The 18,061-nt window shown below is 44.0% G+C and overlaps 8 non-coding genes across 8 annotated transcripts; all 8 read right to left on the minus strand.

The window, feature by feature from the left end:
• Positions 1–449: 449 nt before the first annotated feature.
• LOC147672053 (small nucleolar RNA SNORD50) lies at positions 450–517 on the minus strand. Its single transcript, XR_015303579.1, has one exon. It is a non-coding gene; the product is annotated as a small nucleolar RNA SNORD50 (small nucleolar RNA).
• Positions 518–1,173: 656 nt separating this feature from the next.
• On the minus strand, positions 1,174–1,259 carry LOC147672054 (small nucleolar RNA SNORD103/SNORD85). Its single transcript, XR_015303587.1, has one exon. It is a non-coding gene; the product is annotated as a small nucleolar RNA SNORD103/SNORD85 (small nucleolar RNA).
• Positions 1,260–7,420: 6,161 nt separating this feature from the next.
• Positions 7,421–7,488, minus strand: LOC147672055 (small nucleolar RNA SNORD50). The gene has a single exon (XR_015303615.1). It is a non-coding gene; the product is annotated as a small nucleolar RNA SNORD50 (small nucleolar RNA).
• A 642-nt stretch (positions 7,489–8,130) lies between these two features.
• On the minus strand, positions 8,131–8,216 carry LOC147672056 (small nucleolar RNA SNORD103/SNORD85). The gene has a single exon (XR_015303588.1). It is a non-coding gene; the product is annotated as a small nucleolar RNA SNORD103/SNORD85 (small nucleolar RNA).
• A 3,894-nt stretch (positions 8,217–12,110) lies between these two features.
• Positions 12,111–12,178, minus strand: LOC147672057 (small nucleolar RNA SNORD50). The gene has a single exon (XR_015303616.1). It is a non-coding gene; the product is annotated as a small nucleolar RNA SNORD50 (small nucleolar RNA).
• A 642-nt stretch (positions 12,179–12,820) lies between these two features.
• On the minus strand, positions 12,821–12,906 carry LOC147672058 (small nucleolar RNA SNORD103/SNORD85). Its single transcript, XR_015303589.1, has one exon. It is a non-coding gene; the product is annotated as a small nucleolar RNA SNORD103/SNORD85 (small nucleolar RNA).
• A 3,894-nt stretch (positions 12,907–16,800) lies between these two features.
• LOC147672059 (small nucleolar RNA SNORD50) lies at positions 16,801–16,868 on the minus strand. Its single transcript, XR_015303574.1, has one exon. It is a non-coding gene; the product is annotated as a small nucleolar RNA SNORD50 (small nucleolar RNA).
• Positions 16,869–17,510: 642 nt separating this feature from the next.
• On the minus strand, positions 17,511–17,596 carry LOC147672060 (small nucleolar RNA SNORD103/SNORD85). The gene has a single exon (XR_015303591.1). It is a non-coding gene; the product is annotated as a small nucleolar RNA SNORD103/SNORD85 (small nucleolar RNA).
• Positions 17,597–18,061: the final 465 nt, after the last annotated feature.

Below are 18,061 nucleotides of genomic sequence, written 5' to 3' on the forward strand. Positions count from 1 at the left end.
ACAGGATATTAACAGGAATTCACGGGGTGCTGAAAGATAGGGAGTATGACTGTGACAAAAGAACTGCAAGTTTTTGACATTCTGTGGAGCATTCAATTTGGAGGTTTGGTGGAAGCAGTAACTGAGGGACCCTGTACGATTTACAAAGATCAACTAAGATTGTTCATACAAATGAGTGCATATTATTTGGGACAAGTGCTCGAGTTAAATCCCACAATATATTTACTTGGCATGGAAAACCACAGGGGCCATTTGATAGCTTCTACACGTGATGAGTACAAAGAAAAACATGCAGCAATTTTCGCTGCATGAAGTGTATAATCCTTTAAAAGCTCAATTTAGATCTAAATATTGCCCCATTTTTACAAGAACCACCATATCCGATCTATAAATATGCTCAACCTTAGTTGCAATCAGCAAGCAATAATCATATGTGGAATGGCAATCTGATTTCAGGAGTCAGATCCGTACGAGTTCCCTTCATAAAGTCAGGTTCGGGATTGTCTCATCATTAATCAGACTGATTTTAAACCTTACACCACATGTGGAGGAGCGAAGCATACTTTTAGAATGCAGCATCTGTATGACCATCTTAGGTCAGACAATGCATCTGTGCTTCTTAGAAGCACTACAGACAAATCGGTCTTTTCAAATAGATAGCATGGCCCACAAAACACCGACATCACAAGTTCACCCAATATCAAGAGGTAAGCTATAGCATGTACATAATAGCATGTACATAGGTCCCATAGCATGTACATAGGTCCCACAGCATACAAAGATCCAAGTCTTAGTAAGACAACGTAAGAAGGACATCAAGTTGCACAATAAAAGACATTTAAGCTACAAAGTCTAACTGACGCCTGCTTGAAAATAGTTCCTCACCTTTTTGGAGGGTAGCCGAGATAACAGCAGCATTCTTCGGGCCATCATTCCTAAAAGCGAAGGCACAGTATGTTAAGCACTATTTAGTAAGATAACCTGAAAGAAACAGTACATCATTCTTCACCCACTCGAGTCTCTACCTCACCGGAGCTGAAAAGTATAGCAAATCTTAACAGCCTGCAAGAGGAGAAGAGTTCCACGGTCCCTCCTTTAGCCCCACTTACGAAGCTCTCTTGCAAAAACACCAAGTCACTTTTAGCTGCCTGCAATATGATGCATGGGCGTCTGTCCAGCTCAGATTTATGAGTACATGATAGGTTTCTCATTATTGAACACTCGTTCTCAGTGAGGGCAAGTGTATCATCATCGCCAGAGGAGCCTGTAGAGGCAGCAGTCAGTGGTGACAAGGAACGAGGACCACAACATTTCACCAAAAAGCAGGAATGAGCACTGGTTAAGACATTGGCACTACAATCCATCAAGCCACACAGGAACAACTGAAAGGTACTCTCAACCTGCAATTCGAAGTAAGATGAATTATGGGGAGCACTGACAAACAGGTCAGTCACACTACTCAGTTGGACGAGGGCACAAAGGCTGGGGGAAAGGAATAGCAGAGTATCAAATGAAGGGGAGCTGAATGCTTACCAGATAAAAGAGCAGCACCTACAGGAGGAACCTCTGAAAAATGTAGCCTACAAGCTAAACATGAAAACTCAAGCTCAATTACTTTGCACACGCTGTGAACTAACTGGACCCTAATAGCCTAATCGTGAAGGATGGAAAAGAGTATCTGGTGGTTTGACATGCCAAAAACCAGACAGGTCATAAAGCTCACCAGTCAATAAGCAACTACAGAGGTTCACAAAGGCAAGAGAAGCCCCATGCCCGTGCTAACAGCCAATCAACACTCGCTTTCAAAATTACGTTCTCGGTTTGAACTGCACTGCGACACAAATCAGGCAATGTCTGGGTGTGCCATTTTCCCCTTTGGCCTTCTCCCTCTTCTGAAGGCTTGGGGTCTGGTTGCACCAAGAGGCAGATTACAGACAGGTCATGGAGTACAGGGGTTACATGGGAGCACCATGGTGGGTCTTGTAGCCTCCATGCTTCAGGAAGGCCTGGTGCAGGGGTGGAAGTAAGGGTGCAATCCTTACATTCTTCTCTCTATTATTCCCACCCAGTCTTGGATCTGGTCCCATGGTACGGACTTTGGGGCAGCATAATCTAATGGACATGCAGCACAATATCGCCTCTTGCGCTGAAAGGCTGACACTTGTTAGTGGGTTAACTGCAAAGGAGGAAAACTCAAAATGACAATTCATCCGAGTGGCTAGAGAAGTTTAAGTATGCAGTTTAGTGATTATATTTCCCCTTGGATGCAAACACTGCAATTATTTTGGTGAACAAAAGCAAATTATTGTATTCTTCTGTGGCAGTTTTATGGCTTTAGAGCATTTACTTAACTATGAGCGAACAACTTTACAAACCCACCACAAGACTCAGATTTTTTATTCTGAAGGGTCAATTTGCTTGTAAGTGTAGATCACCAGATATTTTTGGCAATGAATAGCAGCGGTTTTCAGTCCTGTCGTGTAAAGTTAGGGGAAGTGACCAACCAAAAGAACCAGCTTCAGAGAAAAATTAAGTACATCTAGTGCAGTGGGCGGCAGACATTTGGAGCAGGATAGACACTACCGGGTAGAGCAAAAAAGGGAGGAGGGCTGTGGCTATCTAACATACTGTTCAAATGAGGCTAGCCAAAGCAGTAACATGCTGGTCAATCAAGGTCAGGCTGACCCATCACAGCATGCAACGGCTGTGCCTGACCTAGAGTACATAGAATGCGGTTACGTCCCCACGCATGGTGAGAAGATGCAGTGGTCCTTTTCGGTTTAGCAGATAAATAGCGGACACAAAACATTCACTGGTCACAAAAGGCCAGCGTTAACTGAAATTGGAACCAAGAAAATATTCAAGTATTCTTTACTGGCCTAAAAGCTATCGGGATATAAGAAATGAACAGCACTGTGCACAGTTTTGTAGAAATTGCAAACTGGTGTCAGTTGTTTTAACAAAGTGGAAGATAAAGCTAAGGCGATACTGTAGGCCTAACCATGGCAACGTCGCAGAGTGTGCAACCGCCTACCACAGTTTTCCAAAATCCAGGCAAGAAAAACATTAAGTGAAAACAATGGCACAGAGTTTTCAATCCTCATTAGGTAGAAATTGATAGAAAGTCATTTGAAACACTGTTTTATCTCATTGGGTGATGAGGGCCAAACAAATGTGAACACTTACCAGAAACTGAGCCGATCCCAGCTGAATTTGGCAGGGGACCAAGTACACTGAAGCTGTGAATCGAAAGAAATGGCACTTTAAGGAGGATCACGTTTCGAAGTAGAAGCGCATAACTTTTAGTAGAAACAAGAAAGCAGGAAAATAATGACAAATATATGGCTGCAATAAGGATTCCGGGCTGCTACACAGTGAATTTGGAAACTGCACAGACCAAGATCTCAGAGACCAAATTGAGATGAATACTTATTTTAATAATCTTCATAAAAGATTACTCTGTAGACAAAAGTCCAGCCCCTGAGAGAATATGTATAAACAGCCAAGGGGTTTGAGAAGTTAATGTTACCTGCTCTGGCCATTGCAAGAAAGAGCACAATTGATTCACCCTACTGTCAATGTTGTGAGTTAGAGAAAAGTCATATACAAAAGGAAGGGAGAGGGAGATATCTATTCAAGATGTGGTTCAAGGACACGAGGGAAGCAATTCCGCTGGTCCAGCAGTGGGAAAGAAGTGCAAAATATCAGGACACTTAGTTGGGCGTATCTGTTCACCTTGTTGGCCCGCCTCAACCTCGGGCCTGTTTTCTTGTCCTATATCCGTCTCCTATATACCAATGTCACGGCGTCGGTCCGTGTGGCCGGTGCGGTCTCAGGGCGCTTCCAAATCGGCCGTGGTACTCGGCAGGGCTGCCCGCTGTCCCCCTATCTGTTTGCCCTGGCCATGGAGCCCCTGGCGTCGCGGATACGACTGGATGCCCATCTGCGTGGCTTTGTCTGGAACGATACCCTTACGGATAGAATTGCACTTTACGCAGACGACGTCCTCCTGTTCCTTACCGACCTGCGGCGCTCGGGCCCTCGAGTTTTGGAGATCATGCGGGGGTTTGGCGAAGTCTCAGGGCTCCGCCTTAACCTGTCTAAGTCGACCCTGTGGGTTTTACGTGGCGGAGTGGTTGCCGACCCTTGGGCCGCCGACCTGCGCGTGGCGACGGACGGCCTGAAATATTTGGGTGTTTTCCTCTCGACTTCGCGAGCCGTGGCCTGGACACGCAGTGTCTTGCCGGTGTGGGAACGGGTCCAGGCTGATGTTAAAACATGGTCCAGAATGCCACTTACAATCTTTGGGAGGTCGGCCATCTTTAAGATGGTGGCGCTGCCGAGACTGTTGTACCAACTTCAACATTTCCCGCACCCTATTGGCATGGAGTGGTTCCGCCAGGTGAACTCAGTGCTGAGCCGCTTCCTGTGGGATGGCGGAGCAGCCAGGGTGGCCCTGAGGACGTGCTTTCTGTCCACCTACTGTGGTGGTTTGGCCACATCCGACCTCCTCTCCTACTACCAGGCGTCACATCTCCTTGTCCTTAATGAATGGTGGTACGGGGACAGGAGTGACCCGGCTTATGCCCTGGAAAGACATCTCATGGGTGACCGTACGCTCCACACCGTTCTTTACTCGGCCCGTATACGCCGTGGGTTACCGTCGGTGACAAACGTGGTCTTTGCAGTGTGGCGGCAGTCTTTGCGCCGCATGGGTTGGTGGGGCAAATTAACGGCTGAAACGCCGCTGTGGCACAACGGTTTGCTCCCAGAACTGGCGGCCTTGGCCGGGTTCGAGGGTTGGGAGGCTATCGGAATTACACAACTGGGCCAGGTCATGTCGGGCGCAACCCTCAAGTCCTTTGAGGAACTCCGAGTGGAGTTCCAGATGCCTCAGTCCCAGTTCTTCCGTTACCTACAGCTGAGACATGCCCTCGCCCCAAGCATTGCCGGCCTCGACTCCCTGCCGGAGTTCAGCCCGATTGAGGCGAAAGTGTTTATGGGAGACCTGGGAGACAAGAAGGTCTCTAGGATTTATCAGTCCCTTGTTACTCACTGCTCATCTACTCTCAGCTCCCTTCGGGAAGCCTGGGAGGTAGACGTGGGCGCCTTGGACGAGGACGACTGGAGGGAGGCACTGGAGTCCCCGCGCGGCACCGCTGTCGCGGTTCGGCTCCGCCTGATACAATTCAAATACCTGCATCGTGCCTATTACACACGTGAACGACTGTGGAAGGCTGGCTTGATTGCGTCATCGGAGTGCCTGCGCTGTGGGGAAGTGCCTGGCTCCCTGTTGCATACGGTGTGGTCGTGTGGTCGCCTGGCTGGCTTCTGGAGGGGCGTATGGAATTGCCTGGCTGAGGTCCTGGGCTGGGATCTTCCTCGAACCCACCGGCTAGGCCTGCTGCACATCATGGAAGGGGTTGGGGGCAACATATATAAACGTCATCTGTTGCTCCTGGGCCTGGTGGTCGCTAAGCGTGACTTGGCTCGGGCCTGTAAAATCTGTGAGGGCCCCCCCCCCTGTCTGCGTGGAAGGCTGGGCTGGACTACTTTATGGGTCTTGAGAAACCGGTCTTTGAGGCGCGGGGCTGCCCACGCAAACACTTCAAGATCTGGAAGCGGTGGGCCGACTACCGTGGCCTGTCCTTGGAACCCCCGGCGGAGCAGGAGGAGGACATTTGATCGCAGGGACTTTTCTGGCCCCAATGGCAAAACCCAGGTTGCACTATACCTGCTTCCTCTATGTGAATCGTCTTTGTGTTGCTTCTGTACATGTGTGGCGGGGGGGGGGGGGGGGGGGAGATGGGTTGTTAGGGCATTTTAAAGCCGAGCTTCATTGATGTATGCTTCGCGAATGCTATGTATGTCATCATTGCATTGATACTGATGTGGTGATCTTGGTGTGTGAAGATGCCACATTCTTGATACTCTTTTGCTCAATAAAATTGGTTGTGAGAAAAAAAAAAATATCAGGACACTTTTAAAAGTGTGTTTAAGGCACATAACTCAGTGAGAGTAAGTCACATAAAGGAGAAAATAAATTATGCGAGTGAAAGAATGTCAAAAATGGCGTTAACAGTAGATAAAGAGTTATGACTGATTTGGGTTTACTTGTAACTATTTTATAGGAATACAGTTTTACTGAAGTTCTGGCAAATGAGCTCCTGAAGGCTTCATATATTAAAAATGAAGTGTTTGGTGAGCACGTATCATTACTTACGGCTATATGAAGACTGCTTAGGAGATTAAGGACAGTGGTACTTACACAAAAGGTTACGTAGCGAGTGACAGTAGAGACCTAATTGGATGGGTTAATCAGGGTAGATTAGGGACCGCACCAGGTACAGATAGCCCATCGATTCTGATGGGGCGGATGGATGAGTCATATTTTGAACTGTTTTGGAGAGGTTTTCTTTGTCAAAGTAGGTTGTAGCAAACGGTTTGAGCACACAATTTTGCAGAAAGGCGTCATCCTGTCAAACATAAGAAGGGAAATGTGAAACTCAATCTTAGGGGTGAGTCGAGGCAGCTTTTAGGTGATTTATGTGTGCAAGAGATTATTAAGCCTGTTGATGTAGCACAGTTGATTTCCGCTGTCCTAAAGTGGGCAAAAGGAAGGGTGTCTACATAAGATTGTGTGCAGGTTGGCGCTCACTCACCAAGAATATAGTTACTGAACATCATTCGATTTCCAAAATACAGGAAATGGTAGGCATGCTGAGGGATGCCGGGTATTTTACAACAATAGAACTTAATGCAGCACTTCATCAAATGATACTTGAAGCCAATTCTCAATTCTTAACTACCTCTGTTACGCCATTTGGTGCTTATAAATATTTGCGTATACCATGCCTACCCACATTCGTGACTACTATTTTACAAAGCTAATGTACAGATTTCAAAATCTCCAGCCAGTACAAGCTTTCCTGGACGATGGTTTGATTCATGCCAATAGTGTCGAGGAATACAACAGGATATTAACAGGAATTCACGGGGTGCTGAAAGATAGGGAGTATGACTGTGACAAAAGAACTGCAAGTTTTTGACATTCTGTGGAGCATTCAATTTGGAGGTTTGGTGGAAGCAGTAACTGAGGGACCTGTACGATTTACAAAGATCAACTAAGATTGTTCATACAAATGAGTGCATATTATTTGGGACAAGTGCTCGAGTTAAATCCCACAATATATTTACTTGGCATGGAAAACCACAGGGGCCATTTGATAGCTTCTACACGTGATGAGTACAAAGAAAAACATGCAGCAATTTTCGCTGCATGAAGTGTATAATCCTTTAAAAGCTCAATTTAGATCTAAATATTGCCCCATTTTTACAAGAACCACCATATCCGATCTATAAATATGCTCAACCTTAGTTGCAATCAGCAAGCAATAATCATATGTGGAATGGCAATCTGATTTCAGGAGTCAGATCCGTACGAGTTCTCTTCATAAAGTCAGGTTCGGGATTGTCTCATCATTAATCAGACTGATTTTAAACCTTACACCACATGTGGAGGAGCGAAGCATACTTTTAGAATGCAGCATCTGTATGACCATCTTAGGTCAGACAATGCATCTGTGCTTCTTAGAAGCACTACAGACAAATCGGTCTTTTCAAATAGATAGCATGGCCCACAAAACACCGACATCACAAGTTCACCCAATATCAAGAGGTAAGCTATAGCATGTACATAGGTCCCATAGCATGTACATAGGTCCCACAGCATACAAAGATCCAAGTCTTAGTAAGACAACGCAAGAAGGACATCAAGTTGCACAATAAAAGACATTTAAGCTACAAAGTCTAACTGACGCCTGCTTGAAAATAGTTCCTCACCTTTTTGGAGGGTAGCCGAGATAACAGCAGCATTCTTCGGGCCATCATTCCTAAAAGCGAAGGCACAGTATGTTAAGCACTATTTAGTAAGATAACCTGAAAGAAACAGTACATCATTCTTCACCCACTCGAGTCTCTACCTCACCGGAGCTGAAAAGTATAGCAAATCTTAACAGCCTGCAAGAGGAGAAGAGTTCCACGGTCCCTCCTTTAGCCCCACTTACGAAGCTCTCTTGCAAAAACACCAAGTCACTTTTAGCTGCCTGCAATATGATGCATGGGCGTCTGTCCAGCTCAGATTTATGAGTACATGATAGGTTTCTCATTATTGAACACTCGTTCTCAGTGAGGGCAAGTGTATCATCATCGCCAGAGGAGCCTGTAGAGGCAGCAGTCAGTGGTGACAAGGAACGAGGACCACAACATTTCACCAAAAAGCAGGAATGAGCACTGGTTAAGACATTGGCACTACAATCCATCAAGCCACACAGGAACAACTGAAAGGTACTCTCAACCTGCAATTCGAAGTAAGATGAATTATGGGGAGCACTGACAAACAGGTCAGTCACACTACTCAGTTGGAAGAGGGCACAAAGGCTGGGGGAAAGGAATAGCAGAGTATCAAATGAAGGGGAGCTGAATGCTTACCAGATAAAAGAGCAGCACCTACAGGAGGAACCTCTGAAAAATGTAGCCTACAAGCTAAACATGAAAACTCAAGCTCAATTACTTTGCACACGCTGTGAACTAACTGGACCCTAATAGCCTAATCGTGAAGGATGGAAAAGAGTATCTGGTGGTTTGACATGCCAAAAACCAGACAGGTCATAAAGCTCACCAGTCAATAAGCAACTACAGAGGTTCACAAAGGCAAGAGAAGCCCCATGCCCGTGCTAACAGCCAATCAACACTCGCTTTCAAAATTACGTTCTCGGTTTGAACTGCACTGCGACACAAATCAGGCAATGTCTGGGTGTGCCATTTTCCCCTTTGGCCTTCTCCCTCTTCTGAAGGCTTGGGGTCTGGTTGCACCAAGAGGCAGATTACAGACAGGTCATGGAGTACAGGGGTTACATGGGAGCACCATGGTGGGTCTTGTAGCCTCCATGCTTCAGGAAGGCCTGGTGCAGGGGTGGAAGTAAGGGTGCAATCCTTACATTCTTCTCTCTATTATTCCCACCCAGTCTTGGATCTGGTCCCATGGTACGGACTTTGGGGCAGCATAATCTAATGGACATGCAGCACAATATCGCCTCTTGCGCTGAAAGGCTGACACTTGTTAGTGGGTTAACTGCAAAGGAGGAAAACTCAAAATGACAATTCATCCGAGTGGCTAGAGAAGTTTAAGTATGCAGTTTAGTGATTATATTTCCCCTTGGATGCAAACACTGCAATTATTTTGGTGAACAAAAGCAAATTATTGTATTCTTCTGTGGCAGTTTTATGGCTTTAGAGCATTTACTTAACTATGAGCGAACAACTTTACAAACCCACCACAAGACTCAGATTTTTTATTCTGAAGGGTCAATTTGCTTGTAAGTGTAGATCACCAGATATTTTTGGCAATGAATAGCAGCGGTTTTCAGTCCTGTCGTGTAAAGTTAGGGGAAGTGACCAACCAAAAGAAGCAGCTTCAGAGAAAAATTAAGTACATCTAGTGCAGTGGGCGGCAGACATTTGGAGCAGGATAGACACTACCGGGTAGAGCAAAAAAGGGAGGAGGGCTGTGGCTATCTAACATACTGTTCAAATGAGGCTAGCCAAAGCAGTAACATGCTGGTCAATCAAGGTCAGGCTGACCCATCACAGCATGCAACGGCTGTGCCTGACCTAGAGTACATAGAATGCGGTTACGTCCCCACGCATGGTGAGAAGATGCAGTGGTCCTTTTCGGTTTAGCAGATAAATAGCGGACACAAAACATTCACTGGTCACAAAAGGCCAGCGTTAACTGAAATTGGAACCAAGAAAATATTCAAGTATTCTTTACTGGCCTAAAAGCTATCGGGATATAAGAAATGAACAGCACTGTGCACAGTTTTGTAGAAATTGCAAACTGGTGTCAGTTGTTTTAACAAAGTGGAAGATAAAGCTAAGGAGATACTGTAGGCCTAACCATGGCAACGTCGCAGAGTGTGCAACCGCCTACCACAGTTTTCCAAAATCCAGGCAAGAAAAACATTAAGTGAAAACAATGGCACAGAGTTTTCAATCCTCATTAGGTAGAAATTGATAGAAAGTCATTTGAAACACTGTTTTATTTCATTGGGTGATGAGGGCCAAACAAATGTGAACACTTACCAGAAACTGAGCCGATCCCAGCTGAATTTGGCAGGGGACCAAGTACACTGAAGCTGTGAATCGAAAGAAATGGCACTTTAAGGAGGATCACGTTTCGAAGTAGAAGCGCATAACTTTTAGTAGAAACAAGAAAGCAGGAAAATAATGACAAATATATGGCTGCAATAAGGATTCCGGGCTGCTACACAGTGAATTTGGAAACTGCACAGACCAAGATCTCAGAGACCAAATTGAGATGAATACTTATTTTAATAATCTTCATAAAAGATTACTCTGTAGACAAAAGTCCAGCCCCTGAGAGAATATGTATAAACAGCCAAGGGGTTTGAGAAGTTAATGTTACCTGCTCTGGCCATTGCAAGAAAGAGCACAATTGATTCACCCTACTGTCAATGTTGTGAGTTAGAGAAAAGTCATATACAAAAGGAAGGGAGAGGGAGATATCTATTCAAGATGTGGTTCAAGGACACGAGGGAAGCAATTCCGCTGGTCCAGCAGTGGGAAAGAAGTGCAAAATATCAGGACACATTTAAAAGTGTGTTTAAGGCACATAACTCAGTGAGAGTAAGTCACATAAAGGAGAAAATAAATTATGCGAGTGAAAGAATGTCAAAAATGGCGTTAACAGTAGATAAAGAGTTATGACTGATTTGGGTTTACTTGTAACTATTTTATAGGAATACAGTTTTACTGAAGTTCTGGCAAATGAGCTCCTGAAGGCTTCATATATTAAAAATGAAGTGTTTGGTGAGCACGTATCATTACTTACGGCTATATGAAGACTGCTTAGGAGATTAAGGACAGTGGTACTTACACAAAAGGTTACGTAGCGAGTGACAGTAGAGACCTAATTGGATGGGTTAATCAGGGTAGATTAGGGACCGCACCAGGTACAGATAGCCCATCGATTCTGATGGGGCGGATGGATGAGTCATATTTTGAACTGTTTTGGAGAGGTTTTCTTTGTCAAAGTAGGTTGTAGCAAACGGTTTGAGCACACAATTTTGCAGAAAGGCGTCATCCTGTCAAACATAAGAAGGGAAATGTGAAACTCAATCTTAGGGGTGAGTCGAGGCAGCTTTTAGGTGATTTATGTGTGCAAGAGATTATTAAGCCTGTTGATGTAGCACAGTTGATTTCCGCTGTCCTAAAGTGGGCAAAAGGAGGGGTGTCTAAATAAGATTGTGTGCAGGTTGGCGCTCACTCACCAAGAATATAGTTACTGAACATCATTTGATTTCCAAAATACAGGAAATGGTAGGCATGCTGAGGGATGCCGGGTATTTTACAACAATAGAACTTAATGCAGCACTTCATCAAATGATACTTGAAGCCAATTCTCAATTCTTAACTACCTCTGTTACGCCATTTGGTGCTTATAAATATTTGCGTATACCATGCCTACCCACATTCGTGACTACTATTTTACAAAGCTAATGTACAGATTTCAAAATCTCCAGCCAGTACAAGCTTTCCTGGACGATGGTTTGATTCATGCCAATAGTGTCGAGGAATACAACAGGATATTAACAGGAATTCACGGGGTGCTGAAAGATAGGGAGTATGACTGTGACAAAAGAACTGCAAGTTTTTGACATTCTGTGGAGCATTCAATTTGGAGGTTTGGTGGAAGCAGTAACTGAGGGACCCTGTACGATTTACAAAGATCAACTAAGATTGTTCATACAAATGAGTGCATATTATTTGGGACAAGTGCTCGAGTTAAATCCCACAATATATTTACTTGGCATGGAAAACCACAGGGGCCATTTGATAGCTTCTACACGTGATGAGTACAAAGAAAAACATGCAGCAATTTTCGCTGCATGAAGTGTATAATCCTTTAAAAGCTCAATTTAGATCTAAATATTGCCCCATTTTTACAAGAACCACCATATCCGATCTATAAATATGCTCAACCTTAGTTGCAATCAGCAAGCAATAATCATATGTGGAATGGCAATCTGATTTCAGGAGTCAGATCCGTACGAGTTCTCTTCATAAAGTCAGGTTCGGGATTGTCTCATCATTAATCAGACTGATTTTAAACCTTACACCACATGTGGAGGAGCGAAGCATACTTTTAGAATGCAGCATCTGTATGACCATCTTAGGTCAGACAATGCATCTGTGCTTCTTAGAAGCACTACAGACAAATCGGTCTTTTCAAATAGATAGCATGGCCCACAAAACACCGACATCACAAGTTCACCCAATATCAAGAGGTAAGCTATAGCATGTACATAGGTCCCATAGCATGTACATAGGTCCCACAGCATACAAAGATCCAAGTCTTAGTAAGACAACGTAAGAAGGACATCAAGTTGCACAATAAAAGACATTTAAGCTACAAAGTCTAACTGACGCCTGCTTGAAAATAGTTCCTCACCTTTTTGGAGGGTAGCCGAGATAACAGCAGCATTCTTCGGGCCATCATTCCTAAAAGCGAAGGCACAGTATGGTAAGCACTATTTAGTAAGATAACCTGAAAGAAACAGTACATCATTCTTCACCCACTCGAGTCTCTACCTCACCGGAGCTGAAAAGTATAGCAAATCTTAACAGCCTGCAAGAGGAGAAGAGTTCCACGGTCCCTCCTTTAGCCCCACTTACGAAGCTCTCTTGCAAAAACACCAAGTCACTTTTAGCTGCCTGCAATATGATGCATGGGCGTCTGTCCAGCTCAGATTTATGAGTACATGATAGGTTTCTCATTATTGAACACTCGTTCTCAGTGAGGGCAAGTGTATCATCATCGCCAGAGGAGCCTGTAGAGGCAGCAGTCAGTGGTGACAAGGAACGAGGACCACAACATTTCACCAAAAAGCAGGAATGAGCACTGGTTAAGACATTGGCACTACAATCCATCAAGCCACACAGGAACAACTGAAAGGTACTCTCAACCTGCAATTCGAAGTAAGATGAATTATGGGGAGCACTGACAAACAGGTCAGTCACACTACTCAGTTGGACGAGGGCACAAAGGCTGGGGGAAAGGAATAGCAGAGTATCAAATGAAGGGGAGCTGAATGCTTACCAGATAAAAGAGCAGCACCTACAGGAGGAACCTCTGAAAAATGTAGCCTACAAGCTAAACATGAAAACTCAAGCTCAATTACTTTGCACACGCTGTGAACTAACTGGACCCTAATAGCCTAATCGTGAAGGATGGAAAAGAGTATCTGGTGGTTTGACATGCCAAAAACCAGACAGGTCATAAAGCTCACCAGTCAATAAGCAACTACAGAGGTTCACAAAGGCAAGAGAAGCCCCATGCCCGTGCTAACAGCCAATCAACACTCGCTTTCAAAATTACGTTCTCGGTTTTAATTGCACTGCGACACAAATCAGGCAATGTCTGGGTGTGCCATTTTCCCCTTTGGCCTTCTCCCTCTTCTGAAGGCTTGTGGTCTGGTTGCACCAAGAGGCAGATTACAGACAGGTCATGGAGTACAGGGGTTACATGGGAGCACCATGGTGGGTCTTGTAGCCTCCATGCTTCAGGAAGGCCTGGTGCAGGGGTGGAAGTAAGGGTGCAATCCTTACATTCTTCTCTCTATTATTCCCACCCAGTCTTGGATCTGGTCCCATGGTACGGACTTTGGGGCAGCATAATCTAATGGACATGCAGCACAATATCGCCTCTTGCGCTGAAAGGCTGACACTTGTTAGTGGGTTAACTGCAAAGGAGGAAAACTCAAAATGACAATTCATCCGAGTGGCTAGAGAAGTTTAAGTATGCAGTTTAGTGATTATATTTCCCCTTGGATGCAAACACTGCAATTATTTTGGTGAACAAAAGCAAATTATTGTATTCTTCTGTGGCAGTTTTATGGCTTTAGAGCATTTACTTAACTATGAGCGAACAACTTTACAAACCCACCACAAGACTCAGACTTTTTATTCTGAAGGGTCAATTTGCTTGTAAGTGTAGATCACCAGATATTTTTGGCAATGAATAGCAGCGGTTTTCAGTCCTGTCGTGTAAAGTTAGGGGAAGTGACCAACCAAAAGAAGCAGCTTCAGAGAAAAATTAAGTACATCTAGTGCAGTGGGCGGCAGACATTTGGAGCAGGATAGACACTACCGGGTAGAGCAAAAAAGGGAGGAGGGCTGTGGCTATCTAACATACTGTTCAAATGAGGCTAGCCAAAGCAGTAACATGCTGGTCAATCAAGGTCAGGCTGACCCATCACAGCATGCAACGGCTGTGCCTGACCTAGAGTACATAGAATGCGGTTACGTCCCCACGCATGGTGAGAAGATGCAGTGGTCCTTTTCGGTTTAGCAGATAAATAGCGGACACAAAACATTCACTGGTCACAAAAGGCCAGCGTTAACTGAAATTGGAACCAAGAAAATATTCAAGTATTCTTTACTGGCCTAAAAGCTATCGGGATATAAGAAATGAACAGCACTGTGCACAGTTTTGTAGAAATTGCAAACTGGTGTCAGTTGTTTTAACAAAGTGGAAGATAAAGCTAAGGAGATACTGTACGCCTAACCATGGCAACGTCGCAGAGTGTGCAACCGCCTACCACAGTTTTCCAAAATCCAGGCAAGAAAAACATTAAGTGAAAACAATGGCACAGAGTTTTCAATCCTCATTAGGTAGAAATTGATAGAAAGTCATTTGAAACACTGTTTTATTTCATTGGGTGATGAGGGCCAAACAAATGTGAACACTTACCAGAAACTGAGCCGATCCCAGCTGAATTTGGCAGGGGACCAAGTACACTGAAGCTGTGAATCGAAAGAAATGGCACTTTAAGGAGGATCACGTTTCGAAGTAGAAGCGCATAACTTTTAGTAGAAACAAGAAAGCAGGAAAATAATGACAAATATATGGCTGCAATAAGGATTCCGGGCTGCTACACAGTGAATTTGGAAACTGCACAGACCAAGATCTCAGAGACCAAATTGAGATGAATACTTATTTTAATAATCTTCATAAAAGATTACTCTGTAGACAAAAGTCCAGCCCCTGAGAGAATATGTATAAACAGCCAAGGGGTTTGAGAAGTTAATGTTACCTGCTCTGGCCATTGCAAGAAAGAGCACAATTGATTCACCCTACTGTCAATGTTGTGAGTTAGAGAAAAGTCATATACAAAAGGAAGGGAGAGGGAGATATCTATTCAAGATGTGGTTCAAGGACACGAGGGAAGCAATTCCGCTGGTCCAGCAGTGGGAAAGAAGTGCAAAATATCAGGACACATTTAAAAGTGTGTTTAAGGCACATAACTCAGTGAGAGTAAGTCACATAAAGGAGAAAATAAATTATGCGAGTGAAAGAATGTCAAAAATGGCGTTAACAGTAGATAAAGAGTTATGACTGATTTGGGTTTACTTGTAACTATTTTATAGGAATACAGTTTTACTGAAGTTCTGGCAAATGAGCTCCTGAAGGCTTCATATATTAAAAATGAAGTGTTTGGTGAGCACGTATCATTACTTACGGCTATATGAAGACTGCTTAGGAGATTAAGGACAGTGGTACTTACACAAAAGGTTACGTAGCGAGTGACAGTAGAGACCTAATTGGATGGGTTAATCAGGGTAGATTAGGGACCGCACCAGGTACAGATAGCCCATCGATTCTGATGGGGCGGATGGATGAGTCATATTTTGAACTGTTTTGGAGAGGTTTTCTTTGTCAAAGTAGGTTGTAGCAAACGGTTTGAGCACACAATTTTGCAGAAAGGCGTCATCCTGTCAAACATAAGAAGGGAAATGTGAAACTCAATCTTAGGGGTGAGTCGAGGCAGCTTTTAGGTGATTTATGTGTGCAAGAGATTATTAAGCCTGTTGATGTAGCACAGTTGATTTCCGCTGTCCTAAAGTGGGCAAAAGGAGGGGTGTCTAAATAAGATTGTGTGCAGGTTGGCGCTCACTCACCAAGAATATAGTTACTGAACATCATTTGATTTCCAAAATACAGGAAATGGTAGGCATGCTGAGGGATGCCGGGTATTTTACAACAATAGAACTTAATGCAGCACTTCATCAAATGATACTTGAAGCCAATTCTCAATTCTTAACTACCTCTGTTACGCCATTTGGTGCTTATAAATATTTGCGTATACCATGCCTACCCACATTCGTGACTACTATTTTACAAAGCTAATGTACAGATTTCAAAATCTCCAGCCAGTACAAGCTTTCCTGGACGATGGTTTGATTCATGCCAATAGTGTCGAGGAATACAACAGGATATTAACAGGAATTCACGGGGTGCTGAAAGATAGGGAGTATGACTGTGACAAAAGAACTGCAAGTTTTTGACATTCTGTGGAGCATTCAATTTGGAGGTTTGGTGGAAGCAGTAACTGAGGGACCCTGTACGATTTACAAAGATCAACTAAGATTGTTCATACAAATGAGTGCATATTATTTGGGACAAGTGCTCGAGTTAAATCCCACAATATATTTACTTGGCATGGAAAACTACAGGGGCCATTTGATAGCTTCTACACGTGATGAGTACAAAGAAAAACATGCAGCAATTTTCGCTGCATGAAGTGTATAATCCTTTAAAAGCTCAATTTAGATCTAAATATTGCCCCATTTTTACAAGAACCACCATATCCGATCTATAAATATGCTCAACCTTAGTTGCAATCAGCAAGCAATAATCATATGTGGAATGGCAATCTGATTTCAGGAGTCAGATCCGTACGAGTTCTCTTCATAAAGTCAGGTTCGGGATGGTCTCATCATTAATCAGACTGATTTTAAACCTTACACCACATGTGGAGGAGCGAAGCATACTTTTAGAATGCAGCATCTGTATGACCATCTTAGGTCAGACAATGCATCTGTGCTTCTTAGAAGCACTACAGACAAATCGGTCTTTTCAAATAGATAGCATGGCCCACAAAACACCGACATCACAAGTTCACCCAATATCAAGAGGTAAGCTATAGCATGTACATAGGTCCCATAGCATGTACATAGGTCCCACAGCATACAAAGATCCAAGTCTTAGTAAGACAACGTAAGAAGGACATCAAGTTGCACAATAAAAGACATTTAAGCTACAAAGTCTAACTGACGCCTGCTTGAAAATAGTTCCTCACCTTTTTGGAGGGTAGCCGAGATAACAGCAGCATTCTTCGGGCCATCATTCCTAAAAGCGAAGGCACAGTATGGTAAGCACTATTTAGTAAGATAACCTGAAAGAAACAGTACATCATTCTTCACCCACTCGAGTCTCTACCTCACCGGAGCTGAAAAGTATAGCAAATCTTAACAGCCTGCAAGAGGAGAAGAGTTCCACGGTCCCTCCTTTAGCCCCACTTACGAAGCTCTCTTGCAAAAACACCAAGTCACTTTTAGCTGCCTGCAATATGATGCATGGGCGTCTGTCCAGCTCAGATTTATGAGTACATGATAGGTTTCTCATTATTGAACACTCGTTCTCAGTGAGGGCAAGTGTATCATCATCGCCAGAGGAGCCTGTAGAGGCAGCAGTCAGTGGTGACAAGGAACGAGGACCACAACATTTCACCAAAAAGCAGGAATGAGCACTGGTTAAGACATTGGCACTACAATCCATCAAGCCACACAGGAACAACTGAAAGGTACTCTCAACCTGCAATTCGAAGTAAGATGAATTATGGGGAGCACTGACAAACAGGTCAGTCACACTACTCAGTTGGACGAGGGCACAAAGGCTGGGGGAAAGGAATAGCAGAGTATCAAATGAAGGGGAGCTGAATGCTTACCAGATAAAAGAGCAGCACCTACAGGAGGAACCTCTGAAAAATGTAGCCTACAAGCTAAACATGAAAACTCAAGCTCAATTACTTTGCACACGCTGTGAACTAACTGGACCCTAATAGCCTAATCGTGAAGGATGGAAAAGAGTATCTGGTGGTTTGACATGCCAAAAACCAGACAGGTCATAAAGCTCACC

Source organism: Lissotriton vulgaris, unplaced genomic scaffold, assembly GCF_964263255.1.
Source record: "Lissotriton vulgaris unplaced genomic scaffold, aLisVul1.2 SCAFFOLD_445, whole genome shotgun sequence".
In the NCBI taxonomy this organism is placed as follows: Eukaryota; Metazoa; Chordata; class Amphibia; order Caudata; family Salamandridae; genus Lissotriton; species Lissotriton vulgaris.